The 15864-nt window shown below is 35.6% G+C and overlaps 1 protein-coding gene across 2 annotated transcripts in view; it reads right to left on the bottom strand.

The window, feature by feature from the left end:
- Window positions 1–15543, bottom strand: part of LOC114901744 (platelet glycoprotein 4-like) — a 56329-nt gene extending 40786 nt beyond the window's left edge. For both annotated transcript variants that reach the window (XR_003795273.1, XM_029233849.1), the window contains exon 1: window positions 15489–15543. The gene's annotated coding sequence lies outside the window, so the exon portion shown is untranslated. The remainder of the gene's footprint in view (window positions 1–15488) is intronic.
- Window positions 15544–15864: the final 321 nt, after the last annotated feature.

Raw genomic sequence — 15864 nt, 5'->3', positions numbered from 1 at the left:
TGTAGCTTCTTCCCCTTCATCACTTTAAGTGTATCATGCCACTCCCTTCTGGCTTGTAGCGTTTCTGCTGACAAATCAGCTGTTAACCTTATGGGAGTTTCCTCGTATGTTATTTGTCATTCTTCCCTTGCTGCTTTCAATAATTTTTCTTTGTCTTTAACTTTTGCCAATTTGATTACTATGTGTCTCAGCATGGTTCTACTTGGGTTTATCCTGTATGGCCCTTGCTGCACTTCCTGGACTTGGGTGGCTATTTCCTTTCCCGTGTTAGGGAAGTTTTTGACTATAATCTCTTCAAATATTTTCTCTGGTCCTTTCTCTCTCTCTTCTCCTTCTGGGACCCCTATAATGCGAATGTTATTGCTTTTAGTGTTGTCCCAGAGTTTTCTTAGGCTGTCTTCATTTCTTTTCATGCTTTTTCCTTTATTCTGTTCCGCAGCAGTGAGTTCCACCATTCTGTCTTCCAGGTCACTTATCCATTCTTCTGCCTCAGGTATTCTGCTATTGATTTCTTCTAGTATAGTTTTCATTTCAGTTATTGTATTCTACATCTCTGTTTGTTTGTTCTTTAATTCTTCTAGGTCTTTGTTAAACATTTTTTGCATCTTCTCGATCTTTGCCTCCATTCTTTTTCCGAGGTCCTGGATCATCTTCACTATCATTATTCTGAATTCTTTTTCTGGAAGGTCGCCTATCTCCACTTCATTTTGTTGTTTTTCTGGGGTTTTACCTTGTTCCTTCATCTGGTACATAGCCCTCTGCCTTTTCATATTGTCTATGTCTCTGTGAATGTGGTTTTTGTTCCAGAGGCTGCAGGATTATAGTTCTTCTTGCTTCTGCTGTCTGCCCTCTGGTGGATGAGGCTATCTAAGAGGCTTGTGTAAGTTTCCTGATTGGAGGGACTGGTGGTGGGTAGAGCTGACTGTTGCTCTGGTGGGCAGAGCTCAGTTAAACTTTAACCCACTTGACTGTTGATGGATGGGGCTGGGTTCCTTCCCTGTTGGTTTCTTGGCCAGAGGCAAGCCAACACTGTAGCCTACCTGGGCTCTTTGTTGCATCTAATGACAGACTCTGGGAATGCTCACACCAAGGAGTACTTCCCAGAACTTCTGCTGCCAGTGTCCTTGTCCCCACGGTGAGCCACAGCCACACCCTGCCTCTGCAGGAGACCCTACAAGACTAACAGGTAGGTCCGGTTCAGTCTCCCCCGGGGTCACTGCTCCTTACCGTGGGTCCCGATGCACACACTACTTTGTGTGTGCCCTCCAAGAGTGGAGTCTTTGTTTCCCCCAATCCTGTCAAAGTCCTGCAATCAATTCCCAGTACGCCTCAAAGTCTGATTCGTTAGGAATTCCTCCTCCCGTTGCTGGACCCCCAGGTTGGGGAGCCTGACGTGGGGCTCAGAACTTTCACTTCAGTGAGTGGACTTCTGTGGTGTAAGTGTTCTCCAGTCTGTGAGTCACCCACCTAGCAGTTGAGGTATTTGATTTTACTGTGATTGCACCCCTCCTACCATCTCATTGTGGCTTCTCCTTTGTCTTTGGATGTTGGGTATCTTTTTTGGTGAGTTCCAGTGTCTTCCTGTTGATGATTGTCCAGAAGCTAGTCGTGATTCTGGTGTTCTCACAAGAGGGAGTGAGAGCCTGTCCTTCTACCCTGCCATCTTGGTTCCTCCTTTCATGGCAGTTTATTTGTTTTATATCCTTTAGGATTTCCCTTTACCTATGCCTAATACCTAGGATACTTCCACTGTAAATCAGGATGAACAAACTGATTCACGCTGAGGTCTTGGTGGCTAGGTAACTTGTATAGTCATTAGTATCACATGATTTTCCAATGTAAACAAAATGTTTATATTGGAGAAATCAGAAGCCTAAACAAGTGATTTACTTTTCCTATGGAATTTTATATGTCCCTGAGCAAGTAGGATAGGATTCTTATTAATTGCTTGGGGATGGAGGGTGAAAAATAACATGCTACCTCCTATGGCTTTGACCAGGGTTGTCATAATGCAATGGAACAAGTTATTTAAACCTGATAGTAATGACTAGATAGTCTCAAGTAGGATATCCTTTGCAAAGGATAATTGCACAGCCCCTTAAAAATTTTGTGAAACATCATCTGTTAAACGATCATTGTAATTGCTAAGTAGAAACTATCATCCAGGTGTTCTGTAGTATATACAAGTGATCTTATTCAGGTGAGCTGATTAATATTTTACTGACTGCCCATTTCATAGGCCAGAGGTCCCCAACGGCCAGGCCATGGACCAGTACCGGTCCATGGCCTCTTATGAACTGGGCTTCACAGCAAGAGGTGAGTGGCGGGTAAGCAAGCGAAGCTTCATCTGTATTTATAGCTGCTCCCTATCACTCACATTACTGCCTGAGCTCCACCTCCTGTCAGATCAGTGGCGGCATTAGATTCTCATAGGAGCACGAACCCTACTGTTCATGAACTGCACATGCAAGGGATCTAGATTGCGTGCTCCTTATGAGAATCTAATGCCTGATGATCTGAGGTGTAGCTAAGGTGGTGATGCTAGCACTGGGGAATGGCTGCAAATACAGATTATCATTGGCAGAGAGGTTTGACTGCAGAGAGACCATAATAAATCAATTACTTGCAGACTCATATCAAAACCCTCTCAGTGAGTGGCAAGTGAAAACAAGCTCAGGGCTCCCACTGATTCTGCATTATGGTTAGTTGTATAATTATTTCATTATATATTACAATGTAATAATAATAGAAATAAAGTGCACAATAAATGTAATGCCCTTGAATCATCCCAAAACCATCCCCCCTCCCCGACCCATGGAAAAATTGTCTTCCACGAAACTGGTCCCTGGTGCCAAAAGGTTGGGGACCGCTGTCATAGACCATTCCCCAGTTCTCACCTGCAGGTTATCAGAATACAGGGATCCAACCTGGTGTAATTGAGTCTGGTAGACTGGAGATTAAACTAAAGTCTTGCCACTCTCTTGCCAGGTGACCATGGGCAAGCCCCTTAATCACTCTTTTCCTCAATTTCCTCATGTATAAAATAAGATGCTAAGATGACGTCTGCATTTTTAAATTTAAGCAGTTTTTATATTAAGCAGCTGAACCAGTTTTTCACTCAGTTTCTTACGTGGAAGACCAGGCAGAGTGACTGTGATTACAACGGTGGTGGGAACCCTGACCCCAATTCCTAACTTGATCTCCCACCTCCCAGCTAACACTATCCTGTCCCATCTTTAGGAAGCTGAAGGAAAATCTCTGTAGAAACCTATGGTTTCAACTCATTAAAAAGTTGGGACAGAAAATCCCCAGGGTCAAATTCCAGTTTTGTTTACATAACAAAAAATATATAACTCAAAGATAAAGTCATCTCTTTTGGAAAGATATTTTATTTTCTGTATAAGCACCACTAAAAATTATACAATATCAATGTCCTTTGCAATTCTGACAGGTGGAATAAAAATTGTTCTATTCATTTTGTTTATGGTTTCCTTTGCTGTGCAAAAGCTTTTGATTTTAACTAGGTACCATTTGTTTATTTTTGTTCTTATTTCCATTACTGTGGGAGATAGATTGAAAAGGATATTGCTGCAATTTATGTCAAAGAGTGTTCTGCCTGTGTTTTTCTCTAGGAGTTTTATAGTGTTCAGTCTCACATTTAGGTCTTTAATCCATTTTGAACTTATTTTTTTATACAGTGTTAAAGAATGATCTAATTTTATTTTTTTACATGTAGCTGTCAGTTTTCCAGCACCATTTATTGAAGAGGCTGTCTTTTCTCCATTGTACAGTCTTGCCTCCTTTGTCATAGATTAATTGAGCATAGGTGTGTGAGTTTATCTCTGGACTTTCAATCCTGTTCCATTGATCTATATTTCTATTTTTGTGCCAGTACCATACTGTTTTGATAACTATACCTTTGTAGTATAGTCTGAAGTCAGGGAGCCTGATTCCTCCAGCTCCTTTTTTCTTTCTCGAGATTGCCATGGCTATTCAGGGTCTTTTGTTTCTCCATACAAATTTTAAGATTTTTTTTGTGCTGGTTCTGTGAAAAATGGCATTGATAATTTGATAGGGATTCCACTGAATCTGTAGATTGCCGTGGGTAGTATAGTCATTTTGACAATATTGATTCATCCAATCCAGGAACATGGTATATCTTTCCATCCATTTGTGTCATCTTTGATTTCTTTCATCAGCACCTTATAGTTTTCTGAGTACAGGTCTTTTGTCTCCTTAGGTAGGTTTATTCATAGCTATTTTATTCTTTTTGATGCGATGGTAGGTGGGATTATTTCTTGATCTTTCATTGTTAATGTATAGAAATGGACAGATTTCTTTCTGATCTTTCATTGTTAATGTATAGAAATGGACAGATTTCTGTGTAGTAATTTTGTAACCTGCAACTTTACCAAATTCATTAATGAGCTTAGTAGTTTTCTGGTAGCATCTTTAGGATTTTCTATGTATAGTACCATGTCACCTGCAAACAGTGACAGCTTAACTTCTTTTCCAATTTGGATTCATTTTATTTCTTTTTCTTTTCTGATTGCCGTAGCTAGGACTTCCAAAACTATGTTGAATAAAAGTGGCAAGAGTGGACATCCTTGTCTTGCTCCTGATCATAGAGGAAATGCTTTCAGCTTTTCACCATTATGACGTTCACTGTGGTTTGTCATATATGGCCTTTATTATGTTGAGGTAGGTTCCCTCTGTGCCCCCTTTCTGGAGAGTTTTTATCATAAATGGGTGCTGAATTTTGTCAAAAGCTTTTTCTGCATCTATTGAGATGATCATATGGTTTTTATTCTTAAATTTGTTGATGTGGTATATCACACCAATTGATTTGTGGATATTGAAAAATCCTTGCATCCCTGGGGTAAATCCCACTTGATCATGGTGTATGATTCGTTTAATGTTTTGTTGGATTTGTATTGCTAGTATTTTGTCGAGGATTTTTGCATCTATGTTCATCAGTGATATTGGCCTGTAATTTTCTTTTTTTGTGGTATCTTTGTCTGGTTTTGGTATCAGGGTGATGGTGGCCTCATAGAATGAGTTTGGGAGTTTTCCTTACTTTGCAATTTTTTGGAATAGTTTCAGAAGGATGGATGTTAGCTCTTCTCTAAATGTTTGATAGAATTTGCCTGTGAAGCCATCAGGTCCTGGACTTTTGTTTGTTGGGAGTTTTAAAATTACAGTTTCAATTTCAGTGCTTGGTCTGTTCATGTTTTCTATTTCTTCCTAGTTCAGTCTTGGGAGACTGTACCAAATTGTTCTAAAATTTACAGAACTACTGTTTCTAAAATGGATATATGTGTGTATATCTGCCAATTTTCAGATTCTGTGCCATCACTAAGTTTAGAATTTACCTGACCTTTCCCAGAATCATTCTCCTTTATTCAAGCAGCCCCATGGACTACAGGGAAGGGTCCCAAAGGGCAAAGAGTCCCAAGAAAGTACATTAGAAAACCCAGGGGGCAACATATTCTTCAGTGCTTTACTCTCTAAACCTTAAAACTCATTATTATGACTTGCAAGGACCCTGAGTCCAAAGGTGTCAAGTCATGGGCAGACCTGGGTACTGCCTAGGCTCTGTCTGCTTTGAATTTAAAACTGAAGTGAGATAGTGTACACAGCCCACTGCTGTTGAGTCAAGCTCATCAGAAAACAGAAGTGTCAATAATTTATTGTGTTGAATTGCATGGTTAGACAGTTCTTAGTCTAACACTGTCTGGATGATGCATAAGCAAAGATACAAGAGTTACTCTAACATTCCTGCATACGTGTACTGATATTTTCAACAGAAAAAGATTGACTTTACCTACTTTTTCAAATTTTGAACTGCCTGACTCACTTTCATTATCTTGATGTAAATTTCCACGTTTTCCTGTAAGAACAGGCAAGATATTTCACATGAGTGTAGTCCTGCTTTATCAGCAGCTTTGCTTTCCATAGTTTTACTTACCCATGGTCAAACAAGGCCAACTGAGGGTAACTGAACATGTAGAAAGCAAAATCATGTATAAGGGGGGACTACTTAGGATTTGGTGCTATCCTGCTATCCATGATTTCAGGCACACGCTGAGGGTCTTAGAAGATATCCCCCAACACCTGTGGATAAGGGGGACCGTGAGTCCATTAATTATGCTTCAGTGTCTTGTCAGCATGATTAAGTATTGCTATTATAATCGTGCTTTAACCTTATGCTTCATACTACAAAATTCCAAATACATTTGACCCTTGAACAACATAGAGGGGTTACAGGCATGGACACTGTGCACAGTGGAAGAACCTTATATAACTAACTGTACAGTAAGTCCTCCTTATCTGTGATTCTGCATCCGTGGATCCAACCAACTACACATTGTGGATCGGGTAGTACTGTAGTACTTATTGAAAAAAATTCTGTGTAAAAGTGGACTCACAAAGTTCAAACCTGTTTTGTTCAAGGGTCAACTGTAGTTTTATTCGCCTGAAGCAAAAGCGGGACAAACACATTATGTAAGACATGCACTGAGTACATAAGAGAAAAGTCCAGGTTACTCAGTATGTTTTACTTAGCTTTTCCACTTATGTTTATCTTTGGAAACCAGTGTCGTTTGTCCCCACTCTTCTCTCAAATGCAGCTATTTAGAGCATATAAAATTTTTGCCTTGCATGCTTGGTTTTCTTAATAGTGTAGCTTCTTACATATTAAAATCTATTTTACCTACTAATTACATTAAATTTTATTTTTTATTGTTATTTCTTCATCATAAGAAATAGATAAGACATTGATAGCTGTAGTAATTTACTGCTTGCTTAAAGTACTTAAATTTAGAAAACAAAGAATAATCACAGGTACAGGAAAGAAAACTAATTATTGGGACTTAGGTCAAGAAGAGAAAATAAGAAAGCATGTTTTAAGATACCACTAATTGCATACCTTTCTTGAGTCTATAGGGAGATTAGCTGTGTCAGCTCATAGATTATTCTCATTTGTAGAACTCATGAGTATATCTACATGTGGGCTATCTTTGAAAGAGGAAATAGAATTTTTCTGTTTCTTTTTTTGCTGTCATACCTATGGAGTGTTTCTAGGATGAACTTATGAGTGTTATGCCTTTCCACTATGTTGGAAACCTGGTGGTAGGAACTGAGACTGAGCTATAAGATGCATGTCCAGTAAATGGGTCAGAAAATCAGAGAACTTTCCCAGAGAATCTGTAATTATTCAGATGTGTGGATAGAGCTGTGTTCCCTGGGAAACCCCCCTGAAGGAAAGGCTTGGCCAGAGGTAAAATTTCCTGGGATGTGAACTACAAAACTTTAAAACAGTTTCAGATGACAAGAGTACATACTTGTACCACAAATGAATGCCAGGACCTGTATGACATTTTTGTACTCATGAGTATCTCAAATTTCCTATTCTATCCATAAACCTTCCTTCCACTTTTCCTTGGAACAGGAAGCCAGATCACACACCTCTGTTTTCCACTAGACACATGCTGCGATTCTTTTGATACACAGTCTTCCTCACCTAATAAATACAGTATCTACCCACAAAACCCAGTTTTAGAGTTTTGGTTATGGTTAATGCAACAACAGGTAGAATATGAATGATGAAAGTTAACTTTTAAAATTAAGTTCCTTTTCACACTCTTACTTTACACGATATCTAGGTGTGTTTACAAAGCCATGATTCCCCAGACACGAGTAATATGCAGATTCACATTCAAGCTAGTTAAATCAATCATTTAAATCTGGTTGTGTTTCATTATGTGGAATCAGAAGGTCATTGGACTAGTACTTATTTTATGTGCAATCTCAATACGTAAAGATAGTTAAAAGAACAGCTATTCTGGTCAAAGTTAGCAAGAACTGTGGCCCTTGCCCTTTCCAGTCACATCTCATTTGGGCTCTGAGTCATTCCCACAGAACCCAAGGGCTCTGTAGAAAATATTTAAATAATTAGATTAGGAGATCTCCAACACCTTTTCTTATTGAAGTTACCATAATCCTTCTAATTTACTTCTGCATTTCCATCCTATCAGAATATGTGGAGCTAAAAATATATAATAGAAAAACATTTATAGACATCTATAATATAAAATAATACACTTCACTAAATTATGCCTCTCAAATATTACAACTTACAACTTGTTTTGGTCACAGTCTTAAAAAATTAAAACAATAAATACTATATTTATTGTTATATTGTTATATTATACTAAGGATTCTTCTAGAAATAAGCCTATCTTTTAGAGTACTTTTTGCAGTACTTGATTTACAGGGATTACTATAAGTTTGAAATGATTCTCTTAGAGTCATGTTGGTTCAAATAGGATTATCTAGAGCCATTCTTGATGAATCCAAGACAGAAATGCTATTCTCTGTTTTTTTTCTATCTCAAGTTTTACTGTAAATAATAAGATACTATACAATTTTCAAGAGTTATGATTCTGGGCTTTGAAGTTAAGTAATTTAGGTCAATTCTGGGTCTTAATATTATAATTTCTCTGTTGCTCAATTTTCTCTAACTGGAGATAGGATACATCATATAAGATTGCAAATGTCAGATCAAATTAAATGAGATAATGAATAGAGATTCCTATCATAGCACATGTTATTTTTATTTCAAATGTTATTATGATGTGTTATTTTGAACAATCATAACAGTAAAATATTATCGCATACTGGCCAAGTATTATTTTTTAAAAATCTAATAAATATATATAGTTTACACAAGTAGGAATGATTATTTGTAAAACACTTAGATTACCATAAAATCTGATGAGATGATTTGTTATTTATGTATACAGGAACTAAGACTATCATGCAAATAAAAAGGAAGCTTCTGGCTTAAAACAATGCTCCTTGAAATTTTCAGCTATGACTTGGGCCTAAAACACCCACTTGAACTAAAACACCTTGTGATTAAATCAGATAATAGTTACAGAATCAGTTCCTTCAGGACCAAAAAATCCGCAAGATTCAAATATGTTTGAGTAAACTTCACCAAATATTTTCATAAAAAATACAGGTAGCAACTATAACTTTCAAGGTAAATTTCAAAATTTTCAATATACTCTGTCCAAGTACCTCTCCAATTGTAATTTTGAGATTCTTCCCAGGTTAACCTGCTATCTGATGATTATGTATTGGATTTATTTTTCCAGTCTCTTAATGATTCTGATAAATGAAAAAAAAATTCTATGTATTTTTTTCTCTCATAAAATCCAGTCGACCACTGGACTATCTACATAACAATTTTTGTAAACTTTTTGGATTATTTTTTGAACCAATATTAAAAACAATGTTTCTTGTACTAATTTAAAACTACATAGTAAAGAAAGGACTGAAAAGTGCATGCAAAAGATTTTAGAAAACATCTTTCAATATGTAACTTGATAATTCCAGAAACTGAGATATAGAAAATTTATGCCATTTACATTTATGTATGAATTCACTTACTAATTAAATTAAAACTTTAAATTTCTTCAGAATTATTTTTGTTATCTAAACTTGGTATCATCATTCAGGAAAATAATTCACTGATATCTGTAATAAGCTTCCTAAATAGCCAAAATCATTAATTCTGAGTTGTTTTTATTCTGCTACAGAATTTCATATAATTTATACAAAATTATTAAATCTAGAATCCTTATTTGGAATTAATATAATTTACCATTCCCAGTAGCAACTACAGTATCTTTGTTCACTTAAAAAGAACATATCCAAAGAACACATTGCATTTAGCCATGTAGACAAAGTTTCACCAAAAGTTGTGAAATTCAGATAGAAAGTTAAACTAATAACTCTCTAAAATAATTAGTTAATAATTGCATATTAGGAAGCATGTTGGCATAAGAGTGTCAAATCATTTATAAGAACTAATTCCACTATACTAAATTTTATTAATGTTGACTTTTATTCATAATTTAAATTAGAAATTATGTATGAATAGCCTAAGTAGACAATGAAAGTTCTGCAGTAATCAAATTGGATAGTACCTCGTTTTAAATATTGATAAATATGTACAGATAAACATAAGATTTTAAACATCAAGAAGCAAAATGCCATAGACTAGTGGACAAGGTTTTAATATTTAACATAAAAGGTAAGAAGATTACTAACTTGGGAAACAACACAAACCTAATTTTTTTAAAAAGCCTAAGAACTTCAAGAAAACAATTCCTGCTTGCTGTTGTTGTTCTATAACTTCTTAAGAGTGTTTATATAGTAGTGTCATCTTCTATTACTTTGGGAAATAGAAATCTTTTTATTAAAAAAAAATCATTATGATTCACTTTTAAAAAGGCTAAGAAGGATTTTTCAGTCAAATGCTCCAACATCTGAACAGTCAATTCTTAGTAGGACCAAATGGTATTCTGCAGAAAAACCCTACACTGAAATCCTCATTACATAAAGTGTGAGAGTTTAAATATGCTTTCAGAAAAAAAAAATGAAGACGTCAGATCCCAGTGACTGGTTTGGTACAAGAGGAATTAAAAAAAAACAAAACCCACACACATCCCACCACTGATATGACTCCTGTGGGTCTATTTTTATGTTCTGATAAGGACCCATTACCTATATCTGAGATCCTCTGCAGCACCTTTTTTTTTTTTTTGGCCATTTTCTATCTAAGTATATCAGATGCCAGAGAGACAAAAGGAACTAACTTGCTGAGTACCTCTAATATACTCTGTTTTACTACACAGTCATTACTCCAGATGATAAACTGGGTCTGAGGAATTAAAATGAATAATTAAAGAGAATTATCAGTCTCATTTTCCTGCATGATTGAGCTTGAAAAATTCATTTCATGACATTTAAATAAAACGTACTTTTCTATACAGCATTAATCTAAAGGGTATTGAGGCTAATAATTGTGAAAATGACTGGAGACTGTCAGTCAACAAGAGTGACAAACAGACTTTAAAAAGGAAATAGCCTATTTTTCTAACTGGGAGTTCTTCACTATCATTTTCTGTTAGTTGTACAGAAGTTTCATGAGCACAACAAAATCCTTCTATGAAAACCAAAAAAATTAAATTTCTCTTAGATCACTTCAGATAAAAAGATAACTGTTAGATAACATTTAAATAATTCTACTATTTATGATGACCCTTTAATATAAAAAAGCATAACCATAAGTTAGTTTAAAAGAAAGTCATTATTTTAAAATCTAACCAAATCTTGCACTTTGGGAGGGTAAAAAAGACCCTCAATATTAAAAATACATTTTTAGGACTTCCCTGGTGGCGCAGTGGTTGAGAGTCCGCCTGCCGATGCAGGGGACACGGGTTCGTGTCCTGGTCCAGGAAGATCCCACATGCCGCAGAGCGGCTAGGCCCGTGAGCCATGGCCCCTGAGCCTGCGCGTCTGGAGCCTGTGCTCCGCAACAGGAGAGGCCGCAACAGTGAGAGGCCTGCATACCAAAGCACTCTTTTTCCTCAAGCATTGCTTTCTTTCTCCAGGGTTTTTTGACCGACACACTTATTTAACAATTAATAAGTTATAAAATTCTTTAGGTATATTGGGTTTTTTTCAAATGTCAGATCACTTAATTATGATAAATTAGAAACGGGCTTGTGTAATCTCATTATGATTTATGCTTTTCATTTAAAAAGAATAACTTACAGGGATTTCAGGTAATTTAAGGAGATGGTTCCCTTATACCTGTGACCTTTTTCTTTGTTGTATTAGTAAAAAGGTAGTATAAAGGCTAATTTAATAAATATTTTAATTAAGAATATGTATTTTCTTGTAGTTAAACTGCTTTGATACATTTCCTTCTCAGTCTTAATTCTCACAAATACACACACCCTCCTGTGTGACAATTCAGAAATAGCCTACTAACACAGGAGTTCAGATGGTATTTTATACAGCATATCTTAAATATATTGAAAGGATAGTTAAATTATAATGAAAATACGAACACTGTTAGAGAAAGATATTTCAGAAAAAATACATGTAAAATAGATGCCTAAGTTGACACTGGACTTACTTGGATCACTATTTACTCAGTAGCCTAATGCCATCCAAATCCTCTTTCTCTGGAGAGGAAAATGTCACACCCTCCCATGGGCAAACCAGAGAATCAAATTTACATTCTCAGAGGCAGCTGTTAAGTGTTCAGTCCCATAGACAACAGTTCCTGAGTAGCTTAGCACACAAGACTCTGAAAATGTAGAGCTATGTAAAATCTGCAACCGTATTTTTATATTTCGAGCAAAATATTCTGCTTGAGCAATAAGGCAGAAAAATACTGTACCCATTTCTAACGTATATTGGGGTTTCCATGTTAAAAAGATTATGCATGTGCAATATTTTGAAGGGATATTCTTTATGAGGGTATACCTTGCCTTATGTAAATCCGCTAGAGCTCTAGACAAAATGAAAGCTAAAATTGTCCACATGCTAAAGTCGCCTTAGGCACAGTGCTTTCGGAACTCTTTTTCTCTGAAAGACCACTTAGGGTTTGGAATCAGATGTTACCAGGCCCTAGCTATATTGACTGGGGATTAGGAGTTAGCTAACAACTCATTCTTATTTTCTTAATCAAAAAATGGAGGAAACTAAATCAGAGCATCACAATAAGAACTAACTAAGGCGAGTTGTGTGCAACACTTGACAGGTACCTGATTATGAGGCAACAAAATGCTTCCCTTCCCATCGGGCCCCTGCCCCTTTTCTCCCTTCTCTGCTGTTTCCTGGAGATTACATATCTTCATCAGACATACATTTGACCTATTTTTTTGTCCTGTCTCTGCATCTACTAGAATGTTGGCTTCATGGGAGGGGAGACAGTTTTATCTGTTTAGTGCACTGCTGAATCCCCAGAGCACAGAGCAGCCTCATAGCTGGTAATCAGTTGAATGAATGAACACACACATGATTATCACAACCACAATAATATTTTGAAAGGAGTGAGAATGACCAGAAATTAGAGGTTATTATATTGCTAGTTTGTAACACAAATAGGCAGTGCTTTGAGGTGAAGGGCATCTGCTATGGAAGTGAATGGACCTAAGTGGAATATGAAATTCTTCCCTTCCTACAGTGTGTGACTTGTTGCTAACTACCCTACCTCTCTTAGTCATAGTGGAAATAGCTCCCTCTCAGCATTGTTGTAAAGATAGAGAGTGGTAATATGAAGGACTTAGCACAGACCCTGACATACAGTATTTGTTGAATAAATAATTGTTATGTGATCATTGGCAAATTTTTATTTTAGGAAATTCATTAAAGTAATATGGACAAGTAAAAAATATTGAAAATTATAGAGAGGTATAAAATGAGAAGTCTCATTCAACCACCAGTTCTAATCCTCAGAAGTGACCGATGTCAGATGTGTCCTCATACCCTCCATTAATTTTAAGATTTTAAACTTATATACACATGTATATGGACTAGTACATACACTGAATCATACTTTCTGCGACTTGCCTCTTTTAATATCAGGTGCCTTCTTGTTCTCTGATCTTACAAAAATGATGCTAAAAATTCATGTCTGTATAGTTTTTTTTATGTGCTTGGGCACTAGTAAACAGAGAAAGTGAAATTTCTGGGTCAAAAATTCGTACTTATTTTTTTGGTAGGAAGAGTTTTATCTAATTTCTGTTCCTACATGTACACAGCAATGTGTGTAAATGCCTATTTCCATACATCACACACACTGGTTTATACTGAAATTTAAATTTTTAACAAGTGCTTATTTTATTGGTAAATATTTAATTGAGTGAAATTTTAACCTATTAAGTATATTGACATGTATATTTTAAAATATTTCTGAGAATATACTTGCTCATCTTTTTTTTTTCTAGTGGGTTTGTTTGTCCTTTCCTTATTAACTAATAATGAAATAGCCTCTCTTCTTACATTTGACACTTAAAAATTTTTTTGACTATGTTAAACTTTATTTTTATTGTATTTTTAAATTACTGAAAATTTCGATTTTTATGCCATTAACTTTCACTTTTAAATATTGTGTCATGCTTTGAAAGGTTTTCTCCAAGAATATAAAAAATAACAGACTTTCTTCTAGCATTTGTATGGTTTCAAAAAATCCTTTAGAACAGTATTTCTAAATAAACTGATTCGTGGACTTTATCACTTGTGAAGTAAAAGAGGAAGAGTAAAGTACATTGAGTAATTGTAAATATTACAACATATTTGAGAAGCAGACAATGTAGGCATAATAAGAGTTCTAGAAGAGGAATCACACAGCCCAAGTCCTGACCACAGCTCTTTTAATAATAATAGGTTTTGTGAACTGGGCAGCACACAGTCATCATATTCCTGATTTCCTTTCTTGTCAAAGAGAATAACTACAGAGCCTACCTACAGCCTCAAGCTGAAGATCATTATATGGTAGATTTAAATTTAAAATGTACAGGTGTATGCAGATTCTATATAGTAGACGAAAATGTTTGATTCATTTTTTTTTGCAGTCTAGCAAATGAAAAGAATTTTAGTGTCATATGCTTTGCAATTCTAGATTGTATGAGCAATCAAAACCTATAAATTATGATGATGATAAGGTAACAGAGTTAACATGTACTGGGGGCTTACTGTCTGCCAGTTGTTGAAATAAGTGTTTCACATAGGTTATCTTGTTGACCCACCACATCACCTTACTATGTTCTTTAGACAACTAGTTGAGGTCACACAGCTAGCATGTGCCAAAACAAGGATTAAAACCCTGATAGACTGACTGAAGAGCCTATACTCTTTCCCGAAAGAAAAAAATATACATAAATGAGTTTTTGATCAATACCTAACTTTCCATATTCTTTTTAAGACATTTGTATAAACAGAATAACAATTTTAAATAACACTATGTTAGAAAATTATATCTAAATTCAACAAACAAGGAATGACAATGAACATATTCTGTATGTGGCAAATAATAGAATTATTTTGAGATTAAATAAAACAAAACTCATTCTAAAGACCTGTAACACATACACTGTAAAGTACCTCAAAACATTAGTTACCACTGCAAAACGATAAGGTAAAATTCATCTTATCACTTTAATCCTTGGGATAACTAATCATGGAGATTTACACGCACATATTTGTGCACATGCATAACACACATGCTTGTGTTTGTGTATATATATATATACATAAACAAACATCTAGTTTTTCAATCAGTGCCTTGTTCATTTACAGAAGTAGTAAACCAAAGGCAGGTTCTATCTGCTTTATATAGTGAGGAGGGGCTTCACATGCAGGAATAAATATATACATACATAGTTTAAAAAGAGAATATTAAATGCAGAAGACCTAACAGTATACAGCAATGCCAATGAAAGTTTGAGAGATTAAAACTGAGGTTTTAATATCACTTTTAAAAGAAAATTTCAAGGACATCATTAAAGATAAAATGTAGAATATCAACGTCATTAAAGTTTAGACTTAAGCCATGTTGTCTAATTAACGAAAGCACAGGATGAAAGTAAACCTACTGCATCAAAGATATAAAATAAACTTACACATATGTTTCATAGAAGCCGTGGTAGGAACTGTGTATAAAAGGTTAAATTGAGAGCGCCTCTGTATATGTGGGTAGTTCTCATGTGAGCAGGGCTAGATCAATATGTAAATGTCAAAGGCCTCCTAAAAACCTTGGCAGACCTAATTTTTATTTGACTTGTTTGCAAAGCTGACTCAACTCTCTAAGGAGAGGGGAAAAAATCATTTTTATGTTCTTATCTATATGCACGATATATGTGTATATACACACACTCACATATGCACGTGTGCATGCACATGTATGTTTGTGTGTATGTGTGCCTCTTGTACTTCCCTTTGTTTATCTGCTTCAAAATTTTATATGTAACAGGAAATTTTTGTCATGACTGAGAAGTT

Source organism: Monodon monoceros, unplaced genomic scaffold (assembly GCF_005190385.1).
Source record: "Monodon monoceros isolate NGI ecotype Baffin Bay Population unplaced genomic scaffold, NGI_Narwhal_1 Super_Scaffold_2, whole genome shotgun sequence".
In the NCBI taxonomy this organism is placed as follows: Eukaryota; Metazoa; Chordata; class Mammalia; order Artiodactyla; family Monodontidae; genus Monodon; species Monodon monoceros.
This window is presented reverse-complemented; position numbering and strand designations above follow the sequence as displayed.